The sequence below is a fragment of the Cololabis saira genome, chromosome 18, assembly GCF_033807715.1.
Source record: "Cololabis saira isolate AMF1-May2022 chromosome 18, fColSai1.1, whole genome shotgun sequence".
In the NCBI taxonomy this organism is placed as follows: Eukaryota; Metazoa; Chordata; class Actinopteri; order Beloniformes; family Belonidae; genus Cololabis; species Cololabis saira.
The window spans coordinates 29,311,197-29,324,531 of NC_084604.1; the positions used below are offsets into that span (position 1 = coordinate 29,311,197).

Below are 13,335 nucleotides of genomic sequence, written 5' to 3' on the forward strand. Positions count from 1 at the left end.
TTACTGATTTATTATTATTATTATTTTATTTTATTTTAAACATCATTAATTAACCTCATGAAACATTAGAAGCTTTATGGAGAAGCAAACTATTACTAAAGCTCTCTTGCTTTCCTACTTCTGTCTTGCCAACTCTTCGCAAACTTTGCTGTGCTGTAGTTATCTCTTTTTTTAATTTCATGGTTGTCGTTATTTGTTTGTTTGGTACAGTTTGATATTGATCTGTTAGATGTACTCTAAAATGTTGCTCAGTATTAAGTTTGTACCATAAATATATTTTTGAGGTCTTTACATAGCAGGTGAAAATAATTGTTGTGTTGTTAATGTTGTGAATGCTTGGTTTTATTTATGGTTGGCACTAAAAGGCATTTTATGCTAGAGGAGGAAAGGCTTTTGGAGGATTAGTGCACATGTGTAATGTATCAATCCGTTCTGTCCACCGATGAAACAAATGGACTTTATTACTGTTTGAGCAGGCGCCGCTCGTCACCCGCCTATCAAGGATTTTTAAGCCAGCTCTAGTCAAAAAAGGATATTAATGTCATGTTTTAGGCAAGCACAGAAATTCTGTAAACATACTTTGCAAAAACCAGCCAAATTAATTTAACCTCCCTCATTGCTTTGATCCCCATTCAAAAATCAGTCTGTGTGTGGCATAAGTTTGCATAAACTCTGAGAAGAAGTTGGTAAGATCTGCTCTAAGCAATATCTGATATAGTTGAAAGAACTGGAAAGACTATATTTTAACTTTGTTTTTACCTCATGCACAGATTCATGATTTTGACTTTTAATTGTAAACTGTTCGAAGAACACAGATTAATTGTTAGTAGATGAATATAAATTTATGTGGGTTTGAAAACAATACTTTAAAAAAAGTAGTTGTGTTTGATATTTCATACATCAGAAAAAAATGATTGAATCGAAACTGTCACCATGAAGTTAAATCAGATCAGCGTGCCCATTGCACTGACTGTCACATGCTGATGTGCACATAAGCCGTACTGGTGGAGTAAAAACGCGTTAACATAGACTCTTAGTCTCTCTGTCAAGTACACTAATTGCTGTGTGTGCGCGGGTGTGTATGGGTGAAAGAGAGCTGTCATCGGAGCTAGGCTGTCACTGGCTCGTCTGAGAGAGACAAATAAATGCTGTATCTGTGTGTGTGTGTTTGGGGGGGGGGTGACAGACAGAAGAGGGGGGTGTTTACCTCACACTTGTCACCATCACAAGCTTGTGTTTTTCTCAAGTGTTTCCCTAAAACAATACATGAATATTTATAACAGAGCGTTGCATCCATTTCTCTGATATTGTCGTGCGCTGTGTACCCTGCGTTTGACTGCAATAATAATAAAGCTGCTGTATTTGAGCGATAGCTGTCACAAGACTTAAGTGTCTGTGTCGCTCTTATAAATAGTGTTTACATTTAGTTTATTTGAAAAGGGACGTTTGAAGTCTACTTCCATCATACAGGCTTGTTCCCATGTACGAGTTTGGATCAAACAAGTAGAGATGTCAGGCTGAGGTACACATGGTTGCAATAAACAAAATAGTTGTGGCTAATGAGAAAACAAACATTTCCTCTCCAGAAGCAAAAGCAGGTCACCGTTCTTGTGATTTGGTCATTACAGTAAAATGTTAATGATTATTCAGTTGGCGGATTTGCGAAAGACACGTCCCCTTCCAGAAGAAAAGAATGCGAGCAAATTATGTATTTTGATCTTCTTAAATCTGCCCGGTAGGTGGGATTGTGGCTAATGTTTGCAGTTTTAGATGGAAACAGAAGTGGGACTCCACTTTTTAATGGTTTTGTAGGAAACAAACTCACTTATAAATCCCTTGAAGGCATTTGGGAACTAACGAATGGCAAGCGAAGGGAAATTCATCACATTTACATATTTCTTGTAGACCGTTGCTGGTTTGGCCGTCAGTGCAGAACTGCTAGACGTCTCTCCTCCCGGCTGCCATCTCCACCTCATTGGGAGTTAAAACTGTCGATGTGAAGTATTTCTCTTCAAAGGCACCACAGCCATCTCTTTTCAAAGCAGACAAACGGCGGCTCTTCTTTGAACCTCGGCGAAATGATTGAGATCATCACTTTGACTTTTGCACTTGACCCACACTCGGTGTTAGAGGAAGCTCATTTACACCACATTTATCCAAAATCTTTTTTTCTTCATGCTGCAGCTCATGAGCCAGGGACAGTCCAGCAGCTCGGCACACCGTCCCCATCACTCCAGATCCATCTGTTCATCTCCTGCTGTCTTTTCCGTCTCAATCGATAATCAAAGACCCCTGCAAACTTTAGCTCCTCCACTCAAGGCTACTACTCATACTGAGTCTGGAGCAGAAAGTCAACCTTTTTCCAGCCAAACGCCATCTGTTTCAAATGTTTGGAGAGAGAAGTTAAAATAAATGAGAGACGAAGAACAGCTCCAAGACCAATCATGATTTACTGCCGTTAAGGCCCTATGATGCACTGGCGACCCATCCAGGGGTAACCCCCCCTCTCACCTGGAGGAGTGCAACTTTAATGAATGGGTTCAAGTTTTTCTTTTCATGACTGAATATACCATTGAAGTAAAAGAACTGAAGTTGAACAAACAGTATAGGTTTAAAATCAATTTTTCGCTTGTTTTGTACGTTCCTTTTTAAAAGCACCAATAATAGAGACTTTGTGCAGCTTTCAGTGGTAGATACAGTATGACGGCCTGATTCTTTCCAAACATCGATTTATTTTCCATGACGTCTTTGTTGATTCAACACAACAACAGAAGCAAACGGACAAAGCACCGTCATCATTCTTTAAAAAAAAAAGTGCTGGTTTAAAAGAGGCCAGCTTTCACACTAGCGCTTTAAATATCCTTAGTCTGAGGCCAAAAACACATGACAAGCGGTATGTGGCTTTGCTCCCTCCATAGGAGAGCAATTATTCAGCCAGCACACTGCAGTCTTCAGGCTCTGCAGAAATAATCATGCAGCAGGAACCAAAGAGTGACGACTCAATGACTTCAAAAGATTCAAGTAGGAAATCAGTCATGAACATTTTTAATAAATTTTCAAACTCTGTAAGCTACAGTACATCTTTAAGAAGTAGGGCTGTTCGATTTTGCCCAAAAATAAAATCTCGATTTTTTTTCTCTCAAAATCCGATTTTCGATTACGATTACGATTATTTTGTAAATTGACAAAAGGCAAAGAAATGATTTCAAATATGCTGTTTTTTTATTGAACATTTGCCCCATTGGGCTTTAAGTGCAAACTTTGCTCTTATTAAACCAAAAATTAATGAATAAAGTGCAAAACTCTGTAAAATAAGTTGAAAAAAAGTTTTAAAAAATATAATAAAATATAAAGTTTTATCTCTGAAAAAAAAAAATCAGCAAATCAACACTTGCAAACATACAGTAAGTTATATTTCCAATTAAATAAAACAAGACATTTTCTAATTAAACTAAACTGGGTCTTTGCATGCTAAATAATAATGCAACCCATGAAGGAGGTAGAGGTGTGTAATGTCAGTCATTACATTTGCTATTCACATTTGCAAGTTTTTTGCAAGGAACACGAGCCGGTCTACGGCATCTGGCTTGAGGGATGCCCGGTGGCATGTTACAACGCCCCCTCCTACACTAAAGAGCCTCTCCGATGGGGCACTTGTCACAGGTATTGAGAGGTATTTCCATCAATCATTAATATGGTATCAATCATATATCAATCATATGTGTGCAGACAAGGTAAAAAAAAAAAAAAAGTGAAAAATCGATTTTACGAGTTTCACGTTTTTACATCGTTCTAATTACATAATCGCGATTACGATTTAAAATCAATTAATCGAACAGCCCTATTAAGAAGTAAACATTTCATAAGAAATGGCGATCCGAAATGATGAAACAAATATTTTGTGGTGAGTAAAAGTAGTGTATTCCCTGAAGCTGTTTAAATGACACAGGAGAAGCTTTAATCACCTGGATGAGCTGAATCTACTCCTCATCCCCTCCCGGCTCCTGCAGGAGGCCACTGAGGGCCGGTTGGCTTTTTCCTGTGGTTGCACAGTGGTCTGTTGCACAGTGGTCAGTGGTTTTTTTGTGTGTACATGCTTTAATCCCATAATCCACACTGCGACATAACCCACAGCAGTGACACCGGCTCCAAAAGGGAAAGTTTGTTAGCTGCGATGGCAGTGCAGGAAATGACAGGTGAAAAAAAAAAAAAAAGTCAAGAAGAGGGGGGCGTTGTTGTTTGTACTTGTATGTAATTTACTCCTTAAACTTTCTAAATCACTCAGTTCGGCTGCACTAGTGGTTACTGGGGTGATGGGAAGGAAAAATAACGAGTCTGGAAATGTTTTAGGCATCAGATCTTCTTTCTTTGTCAAATTTAAAATGCAGACAGAAAAACACAAATCAATTTTAGAAGTCAAAGTTACTGCCGTAAGATGGCAAGGAACACTTTTAGGTCTCTCTTTACTCTCGTTCCACATGCTGCCCCAGGAATGTAACGCTAATATAAGCAAATAAATGGAAGTCATTAAAGGAGTATGTTTGTGTGGACCAATGCGCTGTTGAAGACAATGTGAGGAATGTTTAAACCTGTTTATTGGGAAGGGCTAGTAGCTAAGCAGAGAGAGGAAAATTAAAGATTTTACTGGATACCACAGCTTCAAAAATACAAATGACGCCATCAGATAGTGAATCTTGAGATTTCCAGTGGCGCTTTTTCAGGAGATTGATGAGTGTTGCTCCTTTCGTGGCCTTTTGGTATTTTACAGGCCAAAGCTGTCACACCCACATCTTTACTCGTAGAATGAACGCTGCAGCGAAACCCACAAGCATAAGAAGGTGGTTTGCTGCTCTGACATCTTAATATTTTCCTGAGATGAAGTTACTTCTGTTCAGACTTCCTTGCTGCTCGCCCCCCCTCCTCTAAATCAAATCTTTGGCAGCGTTCACTTTCCATTCACCGGCCAAAAAGCCAGATGACGCAGTTCGATAATTTGAATGAGCGTGGGCGAATTTCTCCCAGGAGAAATTTTGACTCGGCAAGGTATGATATTAAAAAAAAAGACAATTGGCATGTAACAGATGTGAAAGTTTCGTATTTAAAGACTTTTAGGTGGCAGAGGCCACAGTTTAAAAAAAATATGGATGATGTTGTCCCAAATTATTTCCCAATGAAAATAAAGTTACCGTAGATTGTTTCAGTCAAAACTGTCACTTGATGATCCTTTATATAAGGGGGCTAATATTTTAACCCAGTTGAAACTCCTCAGTTGTCCTTCTGTGTCGCATTTTTTTCCAGATGTGAGTCTCTGTTCTTTTGGAAATGAAGCCCTTAAACCTGGGGCTTAGGGGGTGGATTCATCTGACTAAAACAGCGAGGAAAACTTGTTTTATTGCCATCATCACGCTCAACCCAAGAATCTCTCGTAGTGAGAGTGTGTCTGTGAAGGACAATCTCCTGCTGCGTAGGCACACGTGTGAAAGAGCAGCTCCACAGTGTCTGGACACGGTCCAGGGATCAGGTGTGAAAATGGCGGGTATCTGTTGGATTTATGACTCTCACTGCTGAGTTTGACACTCTGACCTGATTCTGTGGTGTTATTCTGACCTTGACTGACCAGGAAAAGATGGATGGAAAAAGACCTGTTTTAAGTCCCTTCAAGTAGGACTTGCCGTTTTACGCTGGTATCTAAATCCATGATGAGCGTGGCAAATACTTTGATAATTTCGGAGGGGAATGTTTTCCTAGAAAGTGAACTGGAGAGAAACTAATGAGATGAGAAGGAAGTGTGATGGAGAAGGACAATCTAATACAGCACTGACTGAGCAGACTGAGGGATGGATAGACAAGTTGGAGAGATTGAAAATGGTAATGCAAGGTATGAGATTAGAAAGAATGGGAAATGAGTGTGGGAGGAGGAAAAAAGAGGAGCGAGAGAGAGGGAGGGAAAGGAGTGGTGGAATTAAACATTAAAAATGAGAAGGGCACATAAGGTGGCTAGACAGGTGGTGAGAGACTCCTGAGGTTGCCAAGTTCTATATTGGAAGTGAAAGAGGCTGGCGTGGGTCAAATAAAGAAGTATTCATGCGCTGGTAAGAAAGGGAGAATAATAATAGCAGGGTAAGAATGTTGCAGTAGTCGGGTAAAGATTAGATTGGAAAAGGTGAACTGATATCCGTTTTTCTGCATCAGATAAGATTTGTAATAATTGAAGAGGAAAAAAAAAAAGCAAAAATATTTTCCCCACATTTCTCTACAGTATGTCTTACATTAGGTTCACTTAATTGATTTAATATAAGTAGCATAAGAAAATAACACTGCCAGTACACAATTCAGACAGGAAAACCTGACTAATTCCTGTTGTTCACAAAAGGATAAAAATGGAAACATCACATCCCACACCGTAAGCTCATATGAACCTCAGTTGAAAACATATTCATATGAGTTGGATTTAAAGCCACGCTATGCAGCAATCCCACTTCAGACCACATGAGGGCATCATATCAGCTCCTGGTGTAACACAACAACATGCACCTCTAGTGCAAAGTTATATTGCAAGACATCCCTACCCATCAGCATAATATTTTCAATAACTCAGTTGTGGCATTACATATAGCCCTTTTGCACTATACTAGTCCCACCTCAACTCGGTTCTACCCGCCACGGCCCCGTCTTGCGCTTTTGCACTAAGGGCTGAGGCGGGTAGAGCCGCTCCAAGCCGATACTCTTTCTGTAACCATTCTGGCGAGGTTCTAACCGGGCTGAGCAGGGACTATTTCTGACGTCATCACCCTCCGTGCCACTGATTGGTCGGGGGCGGGGCTGGCAGACGTTTGAATCAGGAAGCGGGAGTCAGCGCGAGAGCGACCCGCGGCGATTTTATTATAAAGCGCAAAACGTCTGTTTGGTGATCCAACTCTGGGTGCAGATGTTCATAAACCTGGTGGCTGAGGAGAGAATTAAAAAAGGGATGTAGACGGGCTGTTTTACTCTCAGCCGCTCGCGGCTCCAGCTGATTTCTCATCAGCGCCGACATGAACAAAGCGGTTGCGCAATCGACTACGTCACAGCAGCTTCACCCCAGCTGCCCACTTCTTACCTGGCTGTGGAAAAACAAACGGGGACAAAACGGGTAGAGCAATCTACCCGTTTTGAGGGGTAGAGGCGTGACGAGCCGAGTCGGGCTCAGTAAGTCCTAGTGCAAAAGTGCCAATAGTGGCTTTAAAACAAATTTTTATGAATACAAATCCTCCTTCACTCATCAACCTGCCGTGCACGATAGCATGTATACAGAGCCGACTGGGAGATTTGCGAGGCCCTGTGCGAAATGGCCAGGGGGGGCCCTCGCAAAATTTTTGGGTTTTTCGGGTCGGATTGGGTGTCTATATGCGCAATTTTAACTCTCCAATTAGCAAAATACTGGATACCTTCCCCTGCCTCATCATCATCTCGACTGCCTCGACGCGGGGCCCCACGGCTGCTTTAGACCTGGTCGGATCTGTGATTTTTGTAACAAATTTATCTAACGAGCCTTTCAGAGAGGCATTAAACTCTTCCATTTTCTTTAGTTTTTTTCTTTTTTCATCCCCTGATGGAAATTTCCTGAATTTATATCGTTCTCTCGACATTGTGTGACAGTTTGTTCCAACTCCACCCGTCTTGATCAGAGCAGCTTGTGTCTGCGCTTGGTCTGATCAGTTGTATTGAACAACAGACACGCGCATCATTGCACATATAATCATTGATATGCACAGACTAGTACACATTTAGGTCTGTAATGGAATGTGACTGTTGATATTTATAAGGTAAAAAAATGAAAAAAAAACGAAAAAAAAAAAATTTGAAAAAAAAATTTGAAAAAAAAAAAAAAAAAACGGCCCATAGCGCGAGGCCCCGTGCGGTCGCACGGTTCGCACACCCCTTGCGGCGGCCCTGCATGTATATGTAATATAAGCCACTCTGTGAGAGACGCTGGTCAGCTTTTCCAAAGGGTTACAATTAGACATTTGTTTCATAATCCCATTTATAGTTACTTGAACATTGTAAAATCACACAAGAATACAAGACATATCTGAACACAAACAATAAAGCACTGTGATGGAGACAGTTTGCAGAATGGAGCTCCATAGCTAACAGTGTAATATACGAATTGGAAAAAGTTCCTTAGGATGATCGTGACCGTGTTGGCACTATTTATAACTCCAAAATATGTGGTGTAGATACAACAGTCGGAGAAGCTGTCTTTTGAAGCTCCATCTGTTTAAATTGCTTTTGCCACGATGTGATGTATGTTTAAAAAAAAGAAAATTGAGTGGTAATACTAAAATGCCCGGCATGTCGCACCCAGACTTAACAAGTGCTGCAGATTTTTGCTCAATTGCTTTACTTTTCTTTTTTTGCTCCTTGTATGTGAATGTCAGCATCTCCATTGTTTATGTATCTCTGTTTTCACTGTAAGTATATTATATATTGTAATATATACTTCAAAATACCACTGGAGACTTAAGTCACTGTTATCTGCATCATACAGCTCTCCTATTCTCTCTTTCTGGATAACCTGCCTTGTGACTGACTAAGCACTGGGGCACAAGGAGAAGATATTCAGCAAAACAAGGTCAACACTGTTGCAGTGTTTCCTTTCCCCCCTCTATCTCTCACTCTATCTCTCCCTCTATCTCTCTCACTCTGTTTCGAGAAACTTAAGTTATAAAGTAATTCAGAGGGCTCTGAAACTATTTCTAAGACAGTTATAAATCAGAGCATTTAATACAATTCTCAGGTTGGAACAAATTTTCTTTTGGTAATATATATTATCCTTTAATTATCTTTTTAATTTTCAGAATCATACTAAGCAATAATATTTTTTTAAATGTAATTTTAGCAATAACCTGATTCCTTCAGGCATTAAAACGAGTTTCAGCTTCATCTTGTAATGTTTTATGTATCTTTGAATCCAGACAGTTTTTTTTACATTTTGATTCTTTTACCAGGTCTATAAAATTAGGTACATACATCCTCAGGTGAGTAACAGCACACACATCTCAGAGGTATTGATTTAGCAGAAACTAAGTGTGTTTAAAGATGATCTGAACTTTTACTGCCTTCATTCAAATGAAGAGAATAAGTAACAACCAGGTGCTGCTAATCAAATGCACTTTTATCCAGGGATGACCACCTCTATAGAAGCAGATATTTGGGAGTCGTCTTGTCTTAAGCAGGCATGTTGACACATTTACAACAAGGAAACACACCCATAACGATCTAACTTAAGCAGTTGTTGCTGCCCAACAATTGTCAGAGTTGTAAGGAATTTTCAAGTTATTAAACTCAAACTCAAACTTTATTTATTTATATAGCACCAAATCATACAATACGAATGTAACACATGGTGCTTTACACGCAGAATAAAATAACAATCAAAAACACAATTTAAAACATCCCATACGACCCCACCAGCCACCCCCCACCCGCCACGCCCCACGCGTACACCCACACTCACTCATTAGGAGTCTATTACTCGAATAAGATTATTCACAAGTGAGAGATATTCAAGTGAGTTGTCGGTCTTCCCAGGAAATTTAGCCAAAAGCCAGATTGTATAATGTTGAAGGAAACTGCAAAGGAAACCAGGAGGATACATGTCAGACCACATTGACCTCAGTCAGCATGATAATATTCAAGATGACAGTGCAGTTAGATGAAAACAAAATTACACAAGTAAAAAAAACTATCTCTGAAAAGAATGTGGTTAATTAAACCTCAAGACTTCTGTGACAATACAAGAGGCCAAAGTTACGATGTTTGTTGAAAACCAAACAAGAAATCATCAAGTGTCAAGCACAGTGGTGGATGTGTAATGACCGGGGCTTGTTTTTACCACCACATGACCTGGACAGCCTGTGGACATTAATGGCGCTTTTCCACTAGTACCTACTCAGCTCGGCTCGGGACGTCCCGTCCTGGTTCCACCCGCTTTGTCCTTGTTTGTTTTTCCACAGCCAGGTGAGAAGTGGGCAGGTTGGGGTGAAGCTGCTGTGATTGCGCAACCCCTTTGTTTGTGACGGCGCAGATGAGAAATCAGCTGGAGCCGCGAGCGGCTGAGAGTAAAACAGCCCGTCTACATCCCTTTTGTTATTCTCTCGTCAGCCACCAGGTTTATGAACATCTGCACCTCAGAGTTGGATCACCAAACAGACGTTTGCGCTGTATAATAAAATCTCCGCAAGCCGCCAGTCGTTCTCGCGCTGACTCCCGCTTCCTGATTCAAACGTCTGACGGTCCCGCCCCCCGACCAATGTGTCATGACGTCAGATATAGTGCACGCTTAGAATCTCGGCAGAAAAGATACAGAAAAAGTATCTGCTTGGCACGGCTCCACCCGCCTCTGCCCCGAGTGGAAAAGTGCAAGACGGGGCCGTAGCGGGTAGAAGCGCGCTGAGTAGGTACTAGTGGAAAAGGGCCATAAATTAACCACAAAGTCCTCTTTTATAACACAATATAGGGGCAAAACTAAAACTGGGTCACGCAACAGGACAGTGACTTCAAGAACATCAGCCAATCTATAACAGAAAGGCTGACAAAGGAAAAGAAAGGAGGTGTTGCCCTGACCCAGTTAAAGTACTACCTCAAAGTATTAAAGCAATGTTCGAGCCAGAAATCCTCCACAATCATGTCAGCCACTGATCAGAAAATGGCATCGTGTATAAAGCAGCAGCCAAGCGGCGTTCAATGCACAGCTCTCTGCACAGTATTCAGTGTTTCTGTGTTTTTGTTTTTCTAACCATTTCTTCCAACCCCTTATTTGTAATCCCCAATTAATGCTGCAGAGAGATGTGCTTTTAATGACTCACTCTTGATTATCCACATGCAGCGCAAAAAAAGAGAGGGGAAGAAAAGGAGAACCTCTGCAACTGGTGGAGAGACGTCGCCTAATCAAGGACTAATCAGCAGAGGGGAGCTGTCAAGGGGGCTTGAATGAAGTTCTCATGATTTAAAAGCTGTCTCTAATCATCTTCCTACTGACGTCCTCAGATTTTTATACAGAGCTGCAGTACATGCCGTACAGTAATGTTGAAAAAAGTCAAACCAAACCAATCTACTGAAAATCCTCAAACTGCAGACTGTGTTAGCCCGTTGAGATAATGATACACCATCATCATAATTCCATTTCACAAATGGATGCAGCATCATATTCTATTTTCTCCTTTTTTTATGTCAAAATGGAGTGTTACTGAGCTTCAGATGCGATCGCTGTTCGAGGTCATTACATTAAAGCACAGTGCTACCACTGAGCTTATAGAGAGGATGAAAACCAGTGTCTTAATGCACGACAGCATACAGTACCTCACACCGTAGCTGGTGAGCTACTCTCCTTTTGTAAACATCCAGCTGAACCTGCTGACATTATGCTGCTGAATTAAGTGCACCCACTAAGGTATAGTAATGCAAATTAATACAGTGCCACTAAAAACCAATCAGGAATTGTAATTTGCTGCTGATGCATAATGTAAGACTAGACAGAAATAACTTGGTTATTAGCTTATAATGGATGTAATGGGGAGAAATGTTCATGCCTTGTACATTTTTTTTTTTTAATATAACCTTATAACCCCACTGCAGCGTGAAGCTATAAGCCAGATAACATGTCACTTGTTATGACTACGTACAAAAAAATGATGAGACTCCGTCTCTGTGTCTCATCTGGCTCCACAGACAATCTTCCATCACCTATAACATCCCAGCGATAACACTGCCTGCAATAGAGCTGAAATTCAAGTATGTTAACTTCTGGCAAACTAAACATCCTGACAACTGTTTAACTAACTCAGTGGGCCTTAAGTGGGACCTTTGCCTTTTTATCGTCAAACTGTGGACATCCGCAACAGCTAAGAAAACATTCTGAAACTGCATAATTGAATGTTACTGATGCATTAAGCTCTCAAAATCATCTTTGTAATCTACAATCATCAACAAGCTAAACTCAAATGCATCCAAGTACAATTTAGGGTTTGTCTCTACAGTGTCACTTCTGCAATAACGTCACCATTCACTCATTTCTGTAAACTACCCAAGATCATAATACTTTTAGCCTATGTCTGTCAGATGCCAGGACTTGGATTCCCTCGAGATGAGCAGAATAAAGAATTGTATCTTTAAAGCCAAAGTCAGGTAATAGGACAATCTAGGTTGGGAATTTAGCAATAAGGATTAAAACCCAGAATGTAAAGGAATTTATTGAGCACTAATTTAGACGTTTTAACCCCTCAGAATCAAACCCAGTCACCTTTGACAACCTTGACACATGTTTAACCACAACTATTCTGCTGCCTGCGAAGTCCAGCTGAGCCCCCCTCCCCAATTTACACAGAACAGTGCAGGTTCAAACCTGGCAAAGATCCAGGGCCAGATGGTATTTCCATTAATATGCTCAAAGTATATGCAGCAATCTTTTTCCATTTTTACTAATTCTTCAAACCCACGCACTGAAAAAGACATCCAGCATTACGTTTGTATTTAATATCACCTTTTCCAACAATTTCAAACCACTTATAAGCAGTAGAACAATCACTCTGTCTGCTAGTAGCCCTTTTTTTCTTCAACCTGTTCTTTGTTTGTCAACAGTTATTTACTTTCGGTCAGGAAAACTGATTCTCGACTGCATCTTTCTTTCGGTGTTCACCTCATCACGATTTGTTCATATCAGTAAGGAACCTGTGTTGGTCTGCAAATTAGGCTATCAAGTTAAAAGGCATTAATGTGAAGAAAGCAAGATGATTTTCTAGTTATTACTACTGTCATTTAGCAGATGCTTTTATCCAAAGTGATTTAGATCGGAGAGAACAGCACAAATCACGTAGGAGGGTTAGATGTGAGCCATGTGGCTAGTGGTTAGACTAATGACTCCAGTATTTATAACCTTACATTGTTTGTCATTTTTAAAGATTTTAAAGGACTTCATTTGCTTTACACAGGCTTTTAAAAAAGCATTTACACCTGATAAAAGCACACACCAATAATTTGAACTGATTGACCAGAGGACTAAACTCCTAAGCAGTCAGAAGCAGAGAGTGCTTTGAGGAGGAATAAAGATTATTCTTTAAGACTTAAATCAATGCCTGGATGTAAACTTTAATATCAGGTCTCCACCTTGGATTTTTACAAAGCATAAATTCCTTTCCTTTCAGCCATTCTCTCCTTGACTTATCGTGCCCTATAGAGGTTGTTTGTTGCCCTGATTTCCCCCTGTAAAAGGTTCTGACGCAGTTTTTAAATAAATTGCTTCTCCAGCCGTTGCGGAGCATCCAGGCCCTGAGATAATGAGACAAACATAGACCA

The 13,335-nt window shown here is 40.4% G+C and overlaps 1 protein-coding gene across 4 annotated transcripts in view; it reads left to right on the top strand.

The window, feature by feature from the left end:
• Positions 1–13,335, top strand: part of LOC133418571 (A-kinase anchor protein 7-like) — a 56,665-nt gene that overhangs the window by 9,680 nt on the left and 33,650 nt on the right. The gene's annotated exons all lie outside the window — the stretch shown is intronic.